The sequence below is a fragment of the Cyprinus carpio genome, chromosome B1 (genome assembly GCF_018340385.1).
Source record: "Cyprinus carpio isolate SPL01 chromosome B1, ASM1834038v1, whole genome shotgun sequence".
NCBI lineage: Eukaryota > Metazoa > Chordata > Actinopteri > Cypriniformes > Cyprinidae > Cyprinus > Cyprinus carpio.
The window spans coordinates 33,128,039-33,140,796 of record NC_056597.1 but is presented as its reverse complement, the minus strand read 5'-3'; the positions used below and the strand labels follow the sequence as shown (position 1 = coordinate 33,140,796).

The 12,758-nt window shown below is 41.3% G+C and overlaps 2 pseudogenes; both read left to right on the top strand.

Moving 5' to 3' along the window:
- The first annotated feature begins 486 nt into the window (after positions 1-486).
- Positions 487-2,090, top strand: LOC109091947 (annotated as a pseudogene).
- Positions 2,091-2,605: 515 nt separating this feature from the next.
- LOC109092185 overlaps positions 2,606-12,758 on the top strand; it is a 31,857-nt pseudogene continuing 21,704 nt past the window's right edge.

The following is a 12,758-nucleotide window of genomic DNA, read 5'->3' as shown; positions in this document are numbered from 1 at the left end:
TTAGTCTGTTTCTCTCTTATTCCGAGGTCACCGTAGCCACCAGATCCAGTCTATATCCAGATTAGATGGTCACTGCTGTCACCCGGATCCAGTATGTATCCAGCCCAGATGGTGGATCAGCACCTAGAAAGGACCTCTACAGCCCTGAAAGACAGCGGAGACCAGGACAACTAGATGAGCCCCAGATACAGATCCCCTGTAAAGACCTTGTCTCAGACGACCACCGGGACAAGACCATAGGAAACAGATGATTCTTCTGCACAATCTGACTTTGCTGCAGATTTTTTCTCCATTCTGTCACCGATGGAGTTTTGGTTCCTTGCCGCTGTTGCCTCTGGCTCGCTTAGTTGGGAACACTTCATTTACAGTGATATCGTTGACTTGATTAAAGTTTTGCACAGATACTATTTAAACTGATCTGAGCTGCATTTCGACATCACTGAATTCAATGATGAACTGCCTTTTTGCATTATTGACACACTGTTCTCTTAATTAATGTTGTTCAGTTGCTTTGACACAATCTGTTCTGTTAAAAGCGCTATATAAATAAAGGTGACTTGACTTGACTTGACTGTTGTGATGGTCCCCAGACAGACATTCTGCTGATTTCAAACAAGTTCACATCAACTTATTCTACTAACCCTAATCCTAATACTCTAACGAGAGTTAGTTGCAAAGCTACTTGTAGTTAGTAGAATGTCTACAGCGAACAATCAAAATAAAGTGTAACCAAACAGTTAATTGAAACACGATGCATGAATTGCAAACGAATTGCACGATGCAAACACATTTTTGTGTGTGTTTCTACAGGATTGTGCTGCCTTTGAGAAGTGCTGTACTAACGTGTGTGGCCTGCTGAGGTGCGTGGTGTCCCGTTTTTCTGACGGATCCTACAATGACGGTCAGTCGGGGGCGGGAGTTTCGGCGGGGGGTGTGGTCAGCTGCGAGGGGTTTGTGTGCAGGGGGCGGTGTGTGACGTGTGGGAGGGGCAGCCAGTGTGTAAATGTTAGGACTGCTGCGAGAGCGAGCCCAGCTTCACCTCCGCCTCCGACGGCCTCACGTACTTCAACCGCTGCTACATGGATGTGGTCACCTGCTGTTATCACCTGTCTGGTCCAAACACCAGCCCTCTGCCACAGGACACCATGGCTAAACCCACGTCCACCGCCGCCTATTCTGCCTGGACTTGATGCCCTTCCTTTGTCACCTGTCTCGTCCATGGGAAGGTGAGCATCCACTGCGACGTGATCAGACACCCGCAGCCGGATGTCACCTGGGAGAAGCAGTCCGAAGGAAAAGAGAGAATCGTCATGCAGCCGGACCAGATGTATGGGAACGTTGTCATAACCAACACCGGTCACCTGGTAGTGTACATTGCTCAGATGTGGGACACGGGAATCTTCACCTGCATCACGTGAAACACTGCAGTAGTGCTGCTTGGCTGCCATGGCGTGGGGTGAGTGTGGGGAGAAGCGTGTGGACTGGTACTACGACGCGGCCCGGTGCAAGTGCCATGCGTTTGCGCACGGAGGCTGCGAGTGTGGCTGCTACCGCTTCGAGACGTACGAGGAGTAACGAGCATCATGTCAGCACGAGGGGCTGGGCGTGTGCTCGCTGCCAGCCGTGCAGGGCCCCTGTAAGCTCTGGGAGGCATGCTGGGCCTACAACAGCCTCATGAAGCAGTGCTTGGCCTTCATCTACGGCGGCTGAGACGGCAACAAGAACAACTTCCACATGCGTTAAGAATGTGAAGCCACCTGCCCGCAGCCCAAGCGGCATCAATGTAAAAGCTGCCGGCCGAGAGGAAAGATCGATGCTAGTCTTTGCCACAGTGACTTTCAGTGACACTCATCTATCTGATTTTGTGTAATGAATGAAGACATACAAGTGAGTGAATGATGACAGAACTTTAATTTTTTTTGTGGTAAATGGTTCCTTAAATATCTTTCCTGCAATGAGGTATAGCTTTTTATTCATTTGTTTTCCATTTCATATTTCCTGTTAGTAGTTTATTCGATTTCTATAAGTAATAATTGTTTCTATAATTCTCATTATTCATAAGAACAATGAAAATGTTATTCTACACAAAAAGTAACAGCCAAAAGAAAGAAAAATGTTTGTGTTTTCTTCACAAGCTTTTTTTTTTTTATAAATTTTTTTAATGTGACCTTCTTTATCATCAGTATCATCTTTGATATTTTGGCTTCTTTATGTTACATTGCTTCTGTATTTCTTCACTTTTAGATCAACTTACACAAAAGCATCTGCTAAACACTTACTGTACATGATGTGCGTGTTTTAGGCGGCAGCGGCATCACACTGATCCAGGATCAGATTACAAGAGGCACAAACATTTTAATGTTTCAAAAGGAAGTGTGGAGAAAATAAGACAAAAAGCCCCGCTCTGTTTCTGGGGGTAAACATTATCACTCAGCCTTTTCATTGAAAGCATTTTTACCACAATGCTTTTGTTCCCTTTTTCTGGTTTGGTTTGTGTGTGTGTGTGTGTGTGTGTGTGTTAAGGTCTGTGTGTATCTGTGTTGCACAATATCCAAGTTTGAGACATCTGTGTGTGTGTGTGTGTGTGTGTGTGTGTGTTAAATACACCCTTCCTGTGATGTACACTGATCTTTAGGTCAAATGTGTGCTTCTCAGTGATTATTGCAAACATCATGATGCATGGACACTGCTGCTGTTAGATCTGTGAGAAACACACACACACGCCCTGCGAGGGTGAGAAACACCATGTTAAGGAGGAAATGAGTTGGTCATGAAGAAATGAACAGGAAGATGTTTGTCACACAGTCGAGCAGCAGCAGGATGGAGACGCTCGGCTTGATTCTCTTCATGTGGGGTAACAGATGCACTCAAACATTCACACGACTCAGGAAGTACTTCATTTTCATTGTAGTTTTTGCATTAGTAATCATGGTAAATTGTAATCATAATAATTACTTTTTATAAAAAACAAGGCTGATGTGTTCATTTAGATTAGTGTGTGTGTGTTTGAGTGTGTGTGTGTGTGTGTGTGTGTGTGTGTGAGAGAGAGAGAGGAGAGAGAGAGACTTACATTCTAAATGTACAATAATATTTATGTTAATTTGAGGTGCTGGAGCTCAGCACTGTGTGTGTGTGTCTGTGTGTGTGTGTCTGTGTGTGTGTGTCTGTGTGTGTGTGTCTGTGTGTGTGTGTGTGTGTGTGTGTGTGTGTGTGTGTGTGTATTTGAGTGTGTGCAAGTGTGTGTGTGGGTTGGGAACAGGGTGTGGTAGGTTGGTGGTTATATGTGACAGGAACTAACACACACACACACACACACACACTGCTCTTCTCGTAATGCTGAAGCATGTTGATGGTTGTGATTGTTTCTTGAGTTTAATGTCAGGCTGCAGATGAATGAGTCTGATGTCTGTCTGTGCACATGTCTAAGTAGAAACACACACACAGAGAATCAGACCAGAATGAATGTCTGGTTTGTGCTGCTCATACAGTTTGGTTGTTCCAGTACAGCTAGTTGAATCCTGAAGGACATTTGAGTTAGTTTCAGCATCTTATGAAACGCTGACAAACAGGAAGAGGAACTAGAAAGAATCATTTAGAAAGAAGTCTCACAAGCGTCTCCGGATGTCTCAACAGTCTCTCACTCTTGCTTCTCCAGCGTCTCTTTCAGAGGCCTTCAACATCGACACTGAACATCCACTGAGATTTAACGGCACGCCAGAAGATTTCTTTGGTTACAGCGTTTATCAGACCGAGTTTGGAAACAGGAAGCAGTGAGTCAGACACACACTGGTTGCTAGGGTGTTCTGTGTGGTTGCTAGGTGTTTCCAGACGGTCTTGAGTGTCTGATTGGTTGTGCGGGTGTGTTTCTCAGGATCATTGTTGGAGCTCCATTAGAAGGAAACTCAACAGGGGAGATGTACAGCTGCACAGCAGATCTGCAGTCCTGCCAACAGCTGCAGCGGCCAGGTATCAGCATCACAGACATCTATCAGTGACTGCTGTGGACTTTCACTGCTTTATACTGAGCTGTTGATCTCTTTTTTTTTTTCTCTCTCTCTCTCTCTGCTGGGGTTTGACAGGTTCAGAGAGTGTCCGCTTCTTCGGCATGTCGTCTGCTGTGTCTTCTGCTGCTCTCACTGTAAGTTCAGAGTCTCTGACAGTCAAACCTCCTTCATGAGATGTTAATGATGTGTGTGTGTTTCTCAGAGCTGCAGTCCGTATTTTCCTCATGAGTGTGATGGAAACTCGTATCTGAACGGCGTTTGCTACCAGTTCAGCAGCAGCTTACAGGCCATCTCCAACTTCACCGCTGCTTACCAAGGTCTGATGAGTCTCACACAAACCAAGACTTCATGCAGTTTAACCATCTCAGACTAACACTGTACACCATGTGTTGCTTTATTTCATTTCATTTGGAGGTGTATTTATCAACAGCTCAATTAAAGATTAAAGACACAATATTACGTTATATAAGTAACAGCAGAGTTTGTGTATGTTGTGGTGTTTCTGCAGAATGCAGCAAGAGAGAAGTCAATCTGGTGTTTCTCTTTGATGGATCCAGCAGTATGAAAGGAGTCGAGTTTGAAATGAACAAAAACTTCATTAAAGATGTTATGAAAAAACTTTCAAACTCATCCATAAAGGTCAAATAAAACCACCTATGAATTTGGAAATATCGACATGCAATAGTTCATAGGATAAATGTGGCTCTGTAAGCCATACCTGGTACTGTAATCATGGCGTCTAATGATGATAATGTTGTTGTTTGTTGTCAGTTTGCTGCTACAGTTTTCAACAGATGTACGAACTGTGTTTGACTTCAACGATTATCAGAGCGGCTCCGCTGAAGAGAAACTCATGAAAGAGAAACACATGAAATCTCTCACAAACACACACAAAGCAATCAACTACGTTCTGTGAGTGAAACCTTCATATGCTTTTGAATGATCACTTAATATACACTTTAATAGTCTTGAGTCTTAAGATGAATAAATGAAAATTAAATATGGTTCATGATGTAATTTTGCTCTCTTTTTCTGGACTGTTAAACACTGTTGCTAATGTTGGACTTTTGTCAATCTATAAATTAGAAGTTAAATGATGTTTTCTTAACAAAGTTTGGGAGAAGCACATTCAGATAATCAGATAATTAGCATGATAGTAAGTAGATATATACAGCTGACAGTTTTCCAGCATCCCTCCTCCTCCCCAACACTTCACTCTGAACTATTCCTGTCCCAGTGTGGGATATGGGGGAGTTCTCTGGGTTCGGGCTGAATTCTGAGCTCAGAGTCTCCCCTCGGACCACACACCAAATATGCTTATTATTATTTACACAGTCAGATTATAAGAAAGTACATAATAAGAAACGACAGAAACACATTTACACTGAAGCTGAAATCTGTTCATATGTCATGATTTATGATTTATCATATCATCAGAAAGAATCTGCTGATTAGCTTGTCGTCTGGAGCAGATCCCAAAGCTCAGAAAGCTCTGGTGATCATCACAGATGGAGACCCCAGTGATAACGATGATTATAATGTCCTCAACACATGTGATGAACAGAATATCCTCCGTTACGTCATCGGGGTGAGTTTCTTTGTCATTTAATGTCTTTTTCCAGCCAGTTCCAATCACTGGTCAGAGTCACTGTAAGTCAGTCGTTGGTAGTTTGTCTCCGAGACGCTTTCACAACATTCATCTGTTGGTTTATCACAGATTAGTAGTTTGTTTCTAACCATCACTGACTGTATGTCACATCATTGAGTGGAAAACACTTTTTTATGTCATCAGGTGCACAGAGGAATACAAAGTTTTCAGTTCGTCATTCATTTTAATAAATGTTTCACATATTGAGCTGTATTTCAATTTCATTTTTTTAAAAGTGTTTTTGCACAGTCAGATGTAATGATACTTTTGTTCTTCAGGTGGGAAAGGTTGATTTAACTGAACTCACTCAGCTGGCATCAGAACCAAAACGGAACAACACCTTCTACATTAAAAACTACAGTGGACTTAAAGGACTTCTTGACAACCTGCAAAAAAAGATCTACAATATTGAAGGTAAAATCTAAAAATAAAGAACACTAACACTAAATAAAGAGTTTAAATAGAAGCAGCTAATGAAGAATCCACAGATGATTGTGATAGTTTTCCTTTTGTGTTTCAGGGTCAGTGGATGCTCAAGGCAGAGACAGACAGAAAGAGTTATCACAGAGTGGATTCAGTGTCGTCTATCAGGAGGTGAGAGAAATGTCATATAAAGTAATACAAAAAAAAATTCTATAAAGGAACAGTTTATGACATTCCATAAAAGCAGTTCATGCAATTTGTGTGCTATATTCCAAGTCTTCTGAAGCCCTATGAAAACAGTGTCGCCACTTGATGTAAAATCTGGGTCCTGAAGTAAAACCAGAGCACCACAGATCCGGTTTATTTGCTGCTAAACATCAAAAACTCTGAACAAGATTCAGTGTCACTAACCTCACTTAGTTGAGAGATCCAGGGACTAAGGATCCCGTCTCGATCTCAAGGGTTGGGACCAGGACCGATTTTTTTTACTGATTGTATCCGCTATCCTAAGCCCGATCCTTATTTTATCTCAGCCGGTGTAGCTCAGTAGGTGGCGGTATGCACCTTCCAGTATTAAGTTTGTGGGTTATGCCAGGTTTTTTAATTATTTTATGTCAGTCGGTGTTGCTTGGTTGCATGTGGCGGGTTCATCCACACGGGATTGTAAATCCAGCAGAAACAGAGAAACAAATTAATTACGTAGCCAAGTAAAATTAATTATTTTAACCCAAGCTAAAGAAATAATTTGATGCACACTTTAGTAACAAATCACTCGAAAGTCATTTATTTACTGTTTTCTTTTATCTGCTGTCAGACTATCTGAGAAGTGGCTGTCACAGCTTGTTGGGTTGCATCTTACTTTTTTTTCTGATTTTAGTATATCTGAGAAGTTGATGTTAGAGGTTGTTGTGTTGCTTCTTATGTTGGGTTGCATCTTACTTTGACTTGATATGATTTTATTTTTTGTAAGTTTATCATATTCATGATTGTGATCACACAGCCTGTTTACAATGTCTACCATTGTAACATGTTTACATATGTACCAGTGTCTATGTATATACAGGGGCAGTCGTGGCCTAATAGTTAGAGAGTTGGACTTGTAACCCAAAGGTCATGGGTTCGAGTCTTGGTACTGGCAGGGATTGTAGGTGGGTCAGATGTAATCACACTAGATTCTGACTATGCCACCGGGGGTTTTATACCCACGGAAATAATTTAATATATTTCCAAAATCAATATAAACACAACTTAAAATTAAAATGACAAAATAATCATAAACAAAATACCCTGTCCTTGAGAAATTCTCTGCACATTTTTGTGTAAATTGGATTAATCTGAATAACTTTCTAACTTTAATGTACTTGAAGTGTGCACCAAGTACTAGGATAATACAAGTGACTGGGACTCTGTATCAGTAGATACTCAGTATTCAATGACTCAGATCAGATGAGGGACACAAAAAACCTGATTGGGACATCCCTGCTAGTGACTGTTTCTCAGCTGACAGGAGGAGTGTTTTTTATCATTCTCCGTTATTGTGTGTAATATGTCAGTGCTGAGACTGCAGTGTTTGTTTCAGGAGTCTGTGATCGTGGGTTCGGTCGGATCGAATGACTGGCGTGGAGCTCTGTATGAAGTGACGGGATCAGGATCTGATTTCAAAGAGACAGAGATCATTGATCCAGCTGTAAATAAAGACTTTTTTTCAGGTTTAAAATCACGAATCCTATTTTTTCTACATGGGTCTGTTGAGTTTTTCATAGCAGTTATTTTTTGTTCTTGGAGCGTGAGTCAATTGGAGATGTTGTCCATAGAGCAGCTCCGCTCCGACTCTGCTGGGGTGCAGGCCATGCAGCGCGATAGTAGGTGTGTGATTGTGTGTTTGTGTGTGATGTGAAGAGTGTGTGTGTGTGTTAATGACGCTGCTTTCTAACCTTATCCTTTATGTTGATGGTGTTCAGGTTACTCTTCTGTGCTGGGAATGAGACGCGGCGTCTCTCTTCTGTTCTCTGGGGCGCCGCGGGCCGAACACATGGGTCTGGTGACCCTCTTCACCAAGAACCAAAACACATGGACCGTGACGAGCAACATCAGCGGAGAACAAGTCAGTGAAAAACCCTCAGACACAATATTATCTCTCTCCACCGGTGAGACCAGGGGCTCCCAAACCTACAGTCCACACTCATAATTACACACACTCACATCATGCACACACACACACACACACACACACACACTCACACACACACACACACACACACACAAACACACACACACACACACACACACACACACACACACACACACACACACACACACACCACATCTCTCTCTCTCTCTACAAAAAATAAATAAAATTCATAATTACACACACTCATAATCACACACACACTCACTCACACACACTCACTCTTCAGTTTCTAGCCAGTATTATGTGACGTTGTGTTTGTGAAGCAGAAGAACATGTTGTTTTCATATTTCTTCTGTGAACATCAGGCAATAAAAGCAGGTACTAGAATGCAATTTCTATTCATTTTGATTGATTTCTGGCATCAGATTGGCTCATATTTCGGAGCGTCTCTGAGTCTGTTGGATGTGGACTCTGATGGAGACTCAGATTTCCTGCTGGTCGGAGCTCCATTATTTTACCAGTCTCAGCCGAGGACTGAAGGGAGGCTGTACGTCTACACTTTATCAGAGCAGGTACACACAGAGATTCATGACTATTATTATGATCTTCATGAACAAGCTTCTGGCAGTAACTGGAAGGCTGCTAGTCGTCACCATTGTGTTACTCCACTGGGATTGCTGTTGTGATAGGTTCCTATGACGTGAAAGTTGTGGAAATTGTTCTGGTGCTGGTCATGAGCTGATGAAGAAATATGCTGTTCACTTTTTCAGAAGTATTTTCAGAAGACACTGAATGTGAGTGAATCAACCACTGGTAGATTTGCTGCGTCTGTGGCTTCACTAAAGGACCTGAATGGAGACGGTCTGTCAGATGTGGCGGTCGGGGCACCGCTGGAGAATGAAGGAGTCGTCTACATCTACCTGGGTGACAGAACGCATGGCAAAAACCCTGAACTCACTCCTCAGGTGAGAGTTTGCTGTGCTTCCATCAATCCCAAACGCTGTGTTTGTGCGCACGTTTAACCCAGAAACCGTTCACAGATAAACAGACAGACACTGCAGGATAAATAACAAACCATACCATAATGAACCTCTTTGTCACAGTAGATTTGTTAGGCTTTTTCCCACTACCAGTTGTAAATAACCATTAATGACCACTCTGAGGACAGGAGATGATGAGTGTGACTCAGATATTCAGATTCACCTGTTCATTTAAAGCCCAAAGTATACTTCAGTTCTGATGTACAATACAGATTGTGTAAAAGCAGATTGACAGAGATAAACAGGAAAATAGCAGTTATGGAAACTCAGCTATGGTGAAAGTTCAGATTCTGCTGTAGAGCAGCTCTAAAAAGGCAATTGTGTAATTTTTCAGATCAAGTCAGTTCAGTGTATTTTCAGTTCAGATCAATAACAGTGTGAAATTCATACATTTGAAATGAGTTCATTTCAGCTTTAAGCAGTTCTACAAAAGGCAGTGAAGTCATTTTTCAGCTTGAGTCAGTGCAGTGTTGATTCAGTTCAGTTTAATACCAGCGTCTATGTTGCAAGATGTGACTCAGCTGTAAAGCAGTTCTACAGAAGATGATAGTGTCATCATCCAGCTTAGTTCAGTTCTTGTTCATATTAATAATTTTTCAAAAGTTAAGTGTCTTTCAGACCCCAACTAAGCAGGCCAGAAGGCAGCGGTGTCAAGGAACCAAAACACAATCAGATGAATAAATGGGAACAAAAATTGTATAACTGAATACGCAGCCTTTGAAAGCAAACTCCATTTGATAGCATGCATGGACACAGGCGCTTCACACAAGCATACTAGAAAGCTTCATCTTTGTCCAGCGTCTGCATTAATTATCTCCAGAAGTTATGAGCAATAAAAATATCTTTGCACTCTGTTAAACTAGAGTTGTGTGAACTTCTGAACTGCCTCACACAAGTGCTTGTCAACATGACTGTCTGTTTTTGTTGCATCTCTTCTGTTTCTTTTTGGACTGTGAAACAATGACATGGGTCGTGTTCCCTGTTGAAAAACCAGCATATGCTTGCTAGGTATTTTTAAAGCATGGCTGCTGGTTTGAGCTGGTTTAAGCTGGTCATGTGCTGGTCCTAAGCTGGTCCTGAGCAGGTGCTAGTTGTTTTGGACCAGCTTAGGACCAGCACATGACCAACTCAACCAGCAGCCAGGCTTTCTAACATACCTAACCAGCATATGTTGGTTTTTTTTTTTCAAGAAGAGATCCACCTTGTGGACAAACTATTAGCCCAAATTCAAGATGCATATGTGAACTAAGTGTAAAGAGAACATATGATTAAAAAAAACTGGGCCATGCATGAAATACGCTACTGATGGAATATATGTCACATGCACTGTGTGCATACATACTTGTATAAACTGAAATATACTTTGGGATTAAGTCTGAATGCTCTCTCTCTATATAAATGTGTGTTTGTGTTTAGCGGATCTCAGTGCAGTCAGTTCTGCCCGGTCTGCAGCAGTTTGGAGTGTCTCTGACCGGTCAGATGGACATGAATGATGATAATCTGACAGATATCGTGATCGGAGCACAAGGAGGGATCGTCCTGCTCAAGTACGTCATTCTTTAGTTTGGAGAATAATTTTGATGTACAAAACCTACTAGGTGCCAAACTGTGACATTTATTGCACTATTAACTAGACAAAAAAAGTTTGTCAAGACAAATTTAGGTTGGCTTGAGGAAGCCTAGCCCGAAAGCTTGAAGAAGTTGTAAAAGTTGAAAAAAACTTTGAAAGTTATTTAGATAATAATAATAATAATAATAATAATAATAACGTTTTTTACAGTCAACATTAAACATAACTACATATAACAAGACAAATACAATAAACAATACATTATACACAACAATCAAAACAAAAAATCATAAAATATACAATCTCGAGTGCCACATCTCGAGTGCCACAGAGCCCAAACAAGTACAAAACTCCAGGACCCCGCATGGAAAGAGGGGAACACTCAATGATGACAGCCACTGCCACTAAATCCTCCCATCAAAGACACAGCCACTCCGTCAGCAGCAAACGTCGTAAGGCAGGCAGGTAGGCCGTATGGGATGCAACAGCAAGCATCGGAGCGGAGCACACCACCTCCGCACACCAGCCGGAGTCACGAATACATAGTCCACTGAAGGTCTGTTTTTTGAATGTGTGAGACGATGGTTGTCCATTTTTTCCAAACAAGGAGAACATACATTTTCCCAAATACAACAAGACAAACAACAAGAGCCTCAGTGTGAAGCGCGTAACTTTGATTCTCGCTGTAGAATTGTTGCTGCTGTTGCCATGTTGTAGAGACACTGTATTTTTTCTTGTGAAAGCGAAACTACTTTGTTTGGTCTTCCAAAAGAGGACACAAATAGAAATCAGTGGTTAAGTTGTATTTAAAACACTGTTCCAGAACAGTTTAAACCAAATATTTGTGTATGTGCAATGCATTTAACGGAGGACTGTTTCTCGAACCTACAATGCCGGCTGTTCTGTTCTCACAACCTGTTAGTATGTTTTTTATATTTAAAGAATTTGCCACTGATGATTCAAATGTGAGTTTTAAGCAGTGTAGAGTAGCTCTTGTTTGTTGTTTCTCCGATCACAAATGCAGACAAATGGTTTTAATAATAATGTACAGTCTGTGGAAAATAATGTGTTTTTTGAACCTTAAACCGCATAAACACATTGCATTACACCAAATACACAAAATAATGTTCTTTTTATCAACGTCATATGACCCCTTTAAATTTTTCTAACATGATTTAACACATTGCTAGCATGTTTCTTACATAATTTACCACATTGTTTAGATGTTTCTAGCATGATTTAGCACCTTTTAGCATGTTTTATGTAGTCAGCATTTTTCTACCATGATTTAACACATTGCTAGCTTGTTTCTATCATGAATTAGCAAATTGCTAATGTTTTAACATGTTGCTAGCATGATTTAGCCCAATTTTAGCTTGTTTTAACGTGATTTAACACAATACTAGTGTTTTTATAGCATGTTTTTAATACATTGCTAGTTTGTTTATACCATGAATTAGCACATTACTAAACATGATTTAACATGTTGCTAGAATGCTTCTTGGTCATGGTCTGTCACACAAAACTCGGGAAAGCATAGAAGATCCAAATGCAGTTTATTAGTCTCAAAACAAAGATAAAAAACAGAGTAAAAACACTGGCAAGAGGTATTTCACAAACACATAATCCATAAACAAAGAAACAGAAGCAATACTGGAGCAACAAAAGACTAGGTGAGCATGGTATATATATCAAAGTGAGCTAATGGATAAATAATCAACGGGCCATGCGTGCAGAACAACCACAAGGTGAAAAGCAAAGACAACCTTATTGATCATGGCAGCAGCAGCACAATCGGGCAACTCTGTAGTGACCTGGGAGGGCTCCTGGACTGGAGCGGGCTCTAGAATGGACTCAGAGGGCTCCCGGACTGGAGCAGGGTCTAGAGTGGACTCTGCTGCCCTCCTCCTTCTTGCCCTTCGCTTCGGGGTAGAAATCAATG